Genomic DNA, 6,818 nt, shown 5'->3' with positions numbered 1-6,818 from the left:
GAATGATACCTTGCATGTCAATATTTGAAATCTTTTTTATGCAAAAAGAAACAAAGCTGCCCCACCAGGAAAGTAGAGTATCTGTTAAAAAACAAGCTGCTAACTACCTTGTTATAAGAAAGTAAAGCATAGTGGCACTAAGTTAGATATTTTTTTAATGCTTGCAATGATTTTCAAAACTCATCTAATGCTAGAATAATTATGAGTATGAGAAGATAGAAATGAACTCTACTAACTGCACCTTATAGAATTGAGGGATCTGCATTTCCTCCAATATGACTTTTCAAACTGAGAGACTAAACCTGCATAGCTCAACTTCCTCCTCCCACCCTCCCACCTTCCCCCACCTCCATTTGTGGACTATCTGGATCCAACTATAGGTGAAACAAAGACTCTGAGTTTATATCGGTCTTTAGACAAACTTCCTTCTTAATACTTCGTTTTCCCAGTGCAGATGACAATGGCTTAAAAACACACACACACACACACGCACGCACGCACACACGCACGCATGTGCGCGCTCTAATTTGGGGAAGGGTTCAAATCCAGAGGAAATGAATTGGCTGCCTGCCCCGGGTGGGGTATGATCCCATTTAGCTCCTAGCCCTGGAGACACAGCCAGGTGATTATGGCATAGCAGATTGCTGAAAAGGCTGGTCTTTTTTTTGTTTTGTCTTGTATGTTTGTTTTTAATGGTCTGATGTTCTGGATGTTTCTCCATTGAATGTAGGGTCTCAAAACTCAGTGCAAGAGATGTACTCTCAAAACACCCTCAAAGAACAGACCCGCTTCCACCGCTCCATGAACTGTCAGAATGCACTAGATATTCTGGAGTGAGAAATGTTATTTTGAAATCTGCTTATGGGCAGGAAGACTGACATCAGTGAATGGGGCTGTTGGCAGCTTTCCTGTCTCCTGATATACTCAGGGCTGACTGTGCTGGTCACATGCTTGCTTTTAGTTCCCTGAGGAAGTGTGTTGAGTTATAGAGAAACTAGCCAGAAAAGATAAGCCACAGACGGAGTTTTCCCGGGACCCACAAACAAGCTTTGTATAGCCTCTGATTAGCCAGGTGCTGCAGCAAATTTTGTCTATGACTTTAAGGATTCATATCTGATTGAGAGTTATTTCCTTACTCCACCATCTCTGACTCATGTGAAAAATGTTCTCTTCTTTATACTCTTTAACAATAGCATGTTTACTGATCTGAGAAGAGTGCTGCTTTCATTTTCCTTTTGTTAAATGATTGGGTGACATTATTATGAACCTTGTCTTTTTCTTCTGTGCTTTTCTTTGAAAAATGAATGATTTCTCTCTTGCTCTCGGCCTTTCTGGTTACAATAAAAGAAGATGGCTTCCCAGTCTCCTTTTCCTGCTCCTGGGCCATTAAAACCCGACATTTTTGGAAGGAGGTATGAGACAGTGTGAGTTTAATTTCTCCAGCATGGCTATCTACTCCAGACAGAACCAGGGAAATTTGGCTTTATTTTTTATTTCATTTGTTTCCTCGTGCAATTGACTTTCTTCAACCACTGTTCTCCTATGGAGATTATTTTATTTTACATCCAGGGATACTATAATTTGAAAAAGAGCAAGATAGCATTGTTAAAGAGAAAAACCATAGGTCCAAAATGGCATCACTTGTACTAAAGCCCATGAAACCAAACCTAGATTTAATACCTAAACTAATTGCCATTTCCACCTTCACCACAAATGTAATCTTAATCAACCAGTATGTAATTTTCTGGTCAGCACCAATGAGGTAATCTGCCAGCTGGGCCCTCTCCATCCCCCAGAGGAAGAAGAGGCAATCTGCATGATAAAACCCTTGCAATTCCCTTTTCCCCAAAAGTTGAGGTCCTGCCCTAAATATAATCCTTTCTTTTCTTTTGCTAATAGCTCCCTTGCCCCACCTTTCTTCCTATAAAAACCTCCCATTTTGTACAACCCCTCTGAGTGTACTTCTGTTTGCTAAGTGGGATGAATCATTAAATAAGACAAATTAGATCTTCAAATTTACTTGGTTGAATTTTTTTTCTAACAATATTTTTAGCAATGCTGTGTGCTATTTACAACTATCATTATTTTAATATTAACATTAGAGGTAAAAAATAATCAGCATAATTTGACATTCCTTCCTTTGCATAAAGGAAAAACTTAATAAACATGGTTTTAAAGAATGAATTAAGTAACTAAATTATTCTTTACTCAGTTTGGACTTGTAGAAATAGTTCACTAACTGCAGAGTGGATAACTTATTAGTCATGTCTACTTTGCCCCTTCACCCTTCCCCATATGTAGGTTTCTACCTTATTAATGGGTCTCTTGTTGTTAGTAACTTTAGAACATCATAAGACTTGAATTTTTTGCTTTGGCAATAAATTTAAAATGGTCAAACATTAAAAACAATATAAAAAGGTATACCTAATGAGAAGTCTTACTTCCCATGTCTACCTACCCTGTTCCTCATCCTCAACAGCTTTTATTAGTGTTGAAGAAAAGCAGAATACACCACTTCAAAATATGCCTCTTTGGCCTAAAGATTATTTTCATCTGATTATTTTTGAGAGGCTGCAGACACAGGAGAAACTCTGAAAGCAGAGTAGAATTTACCCTTTTTTAAGGGAAATTTACATTTATAAGGGAAATCTCCATTTGTAGGGGTATCTTCCTCTCTGTACCTAAAAGAGAAGGGTGACTCTAAATCACAAGAAACTCAGTGGAGGAGGCACCTGACTTGAATCTGCATAACAAACTTCCCCTTGTTTACTGTGCTTTTCCTGATAACTTCCCATAACTGACCTTCCCAGTCCACAACATCTTTCCTTTGTCTTTAGCTGGAGATGGTATTTAAGGTGATGGCTTAGGCCATTTTGGGGGATTTTACTCAGTTTTCCTGGGTATCTCCCATGTGTACTTGAGGTATATACATCTTATTAAACTTCTCTTTTTCTCCTGTTAATCTTTTTATTACAGGGGGTCTCACACAAGAACCTAGAGTGCTAGAGAAAAATTATCCCGCCCCTCCCCCCACGGTTTTGGCAACCCAGATGGGACCCACTGAGATACACTACTTGCTTCAGAGCCTGCAGATGGAATCCTGGAAAACTGGAAGAAGCCAGTGAAGGGTAAGAATTCTTACCAAAGTCAGCTCTCTGTCTGTAGTTCCCAGTCAAGAGAGAAAGGTAAAAATTTCATGTTGTCCCTTCCTCTCCAAATTCAGATGAGCAGGAGAAAAGCATTTGTAAGACTTAGTTCTTTGGATTGTGATGCTGGTTAAAATTTGGTTTTGGGGTACCTATTAGTTATTGAGCTTTTCCCTCCCAGAGACAGCCACCGTTCTCCGGTTTTTCTCATTGTATGTTCTGAGAACTTGGCTTAGCTTTCTGCCTGCCCAGGGCATGGAGATTTTTGGTTCTGCATATGCAGGTGGCTCAACTGTCAGGTTGCGGGCACTGAAAATATGGCCAGACAGAATGTGGGTTGCACCCCATTGGCAGCTAGCATGTTACTGACTTGCCAGCTCTCAGGGGAATTGTCTGTATCTTTCTTTTGGTTGTCTTTGGGCATGGCCCTAGATCTTGGGAGGATAGTATCTTTTGCGCTCTCTATGGGGTAGGGACACCTCTTGCATCCATGGGTAAGTCATAAAGGGCTAATTGGTTTTGGTTTTGAGTCATTTGATAGATATGCCTTTGGTTTAAAAGAAAAAGGAAAAAAAAAAGTTGTTCAACACTTCCAGGGGTATTTACTGTTTGTCCTGACTGAAAGTGATAAGATGTTTGATAGAATTTTTTTTAAGTACTCTATGGTCAGAAGTTGGCCATATTGGAAGCTGATATTCGGAGTTTGATAGGAACTGTTTTTTTAGACCTTCTACCCTAAGATAGGTAGACCAGAAAATTACATACTGGTTGATTAAGACAGGAATCTTTTTTTTTGTCTTTGTTGCTGCATGCGGGCTTTCTCTAGTTGCGGCAAGCAGGGACTACTCTTCATTGTGGTGTGCGGGCTTCTCATTGCGGTGGCTTCTCTAGGCACGTGGGCTTCAGTAGGTGCAGCATGTGAGCTCAGTAGTTATGGCACACGGGCCCTAGGGTGCACAGGCTTCAGTAGTTGCGGCGCATGAGCTCAGTAGTTGTGGCTCATGAGCTCTAGAGCGCAGGCTCAGTAGTTGTGGCGCACAGGCTTAGTTGCTCCACAGCATGTGGGAACTTCCTGGACCAGGGATCAAACCCATGCCCCCTGCAGGAGGATACTTAACCACTGCACCACCAGGGAAGTCCCTAAGATAGGAATCTTTTGATTTCCATCTTAGTTGGAAATCTCCCTGATGTAAAGAAGCAAATTGAAGAGAATGTAGTTGGGTCAGCCCCTTATATCACTCAGATTGCAATCCAATTCTTTGAGGAATTAAAAACAACTCTTCTTGTCTTACTAATTGAGTATAAGAACAGAAATGCAGCTCTAAAAGCAATTTAAAGCCCATCTATCCTTTTTACCAACCCCAAAACCTCCCCTATTCATCTCAAAAGGCTTGTAGATATTATAAAAGATCTGGACTTTGGAAACAAAATCCTTCTTGGAGAAAGTTACATCCTTCTTCTGTGCCTTTGAGATGTAAATATTCTACCTTGTCTTCTCTAGGAACCCAGAGCCATCTCTTGGAAGTGCCAACTACAGGGAGGTAATTCTTATAAGAAGGGGAAAGAAAAAAAAAGAAAGAAAAGAAAAGAAAAGAAAAAAAGAGGGGCTATTTGGATACCAGGGAATGAAAATCTTAAATGTCTTCTCCATCAATATTAGTAAAAAACTTTAGCCATCTGAGCAGGTAACTTTAACTTATGCCATCTGCCAAAAACACAATTCGGACCCAACTGTTCTTTTATAAACTAGTGAGTTTTGCATTGTTGTACGTGTCTAATGGCTAAAATTTTACAGCAAAAGCTATAACATCTCTGTTTGCATCTGTCTTTATGTTTCTGTATGTCAGATAGATAGATAGACAGATAGATAGATAGACAGACAGATATGTTATAGATGTGTGATTTTTCCACCTCTGGATGGTATTGCCAAATTTAATTTGTGAACTTTATTTAATTGGCTTAAAGAAAAAGAAATACTTATATAAATTAAGTATGCCTAAAACTCTCAAAAATATAGAAACTAACCCAAATGTTTTTCAAGTTCATGTGATCTGGGACAATCTTAAGTAAATAAAAGCTGGTTTAAGTTTGTTGATTTGATTAAAATAGGCATGTCTTCAGAGTTATCAGCATTTAATATAATGCAGACACAGAACTTTTATTCTACCCAAGTTCACTAATAAAATAAGTTCGTGTTATCCCTGTTAGAGAATTCATTAGCAAGAAACTAAAAAACTTAAGATGATGGTTATCTGTTCAATGTCTCATGAAAATTTTATGAGTAATCTAAACATAATTGTTAAGAACAAGTGAATTAAATGAATGTAATTAAGATAAAAGTTTATAAATTAACTTTTCTACAACAATTATGTTTTATGGTATGTCTACTTAAAAATAGTTTCTAAAATCTTTTTGGTAACTTGAAACCTTAGAGCGAGACTAAGTTAAGTTAAATGATGGATGGTCATTGAGTATACAGATTATCTCTAAATAAGATTAAATATTGAAATATTAATTACTGAACAAAGGTTTATCTACTTTTGACTTTTTACAAAGGAATGAACGATATTTGGGTTTTTCAGTAAACATGTTTTGTAACTCATTGAAAAATTTACTATGAGGAAGAACATGCTTCTAGAAATTATGAAATGTATCTGTAAATTTGCCAATATAGAGAATGCTGGTGTAACAGATAGTTCACAAGTGCTTACTTAGTTTTCACTATCAATTAAGGTTTCTAAGGGTTAAGAATTCTAATTAGTATATGTAATTAAAACTACTAGAGGGCTTCCCTGGTGGCGCAGTGGTTGAGAATCTGCCTGCCAATGCAGGGGACGCGGGTTCGAGCCCTGGTCTGGGAAGATCCCACATGCCGCGGAGCAACTCGGCTCGTGAGCCACAATTACTGAGCCTGCGCGTCTGGAGCCTGTGCTCGGCAACGAGAGGCCGCGATAGTGAGAGGCCCGCACACCGCGATGAAGAGTGGCCCCCGCTTGCCACAACTAGAGAAAGCCCTCGCACAGAAACGAAGACCCAACAAAGCCATACATACATACATACATACATACATAAAAAGAATGTAAGCAGACAAGAATAGCATTAAAAAAATTAAAAATTTAAAAAAAAATTAAAAAAAATAAAATAAAATAAAATAAAAAACTACTAGAAATACAGGCATAGCTTGTTTTATTGTGCTTTGCTTAATTCTGCTTCTCAGTTGTTGCGTTTTTTAAAAAATTGAAAATTTGTGGCAACCCTGCCTCGAGCAAGTCTGTTGGTGCCATTTTTCTAACAGCATTTGCTCACTTCATGTCTCCATGTCACATTTTGATAATTCTCACAATATTTCAAACTTTTTCATTATTATTATGTTTGTTATGGTGATCTGTGAACAGTGATCTTTGATGTTACTATTGCAACTGCTTTGGGGAGCCACAAATCAATGATGAACTTAATCTATAATTGTTGTGTGTGTTCTGACTGTTCCATCAACCAGCCGTTCCCCCATCTGTCTCCCTCATCTTGAGCCTCCCTATTAACTGAGACACAACAATATTGAAATAGGGACAATTAATAATCCTACAATGGCCTCTAAGTGTTTAAGTGAAATGAAGAGTCCCACGACTCTCACTTTAAATCAAAAGCTAGAAATGATTAAGCTTAGTGAGGAAG

The sequence above is a fragment of the Balaenoptera acutorostrata genome, chromosome X (genome assembly GCF_949987535.1).
Source record: "Balaenoptera acutorostrata chromosome X, mBalAcu1.1, whole genome shotgun sequence".
NCBI lineage: Eukaryota > Metazoa > Chordata > Mammalia > Artiodactyla > Balaenopteridae > Balaenoptera > Balaenoptera acutorostrata.
This window is presented reverse-complemented; position numbering follows the sequence as displayed.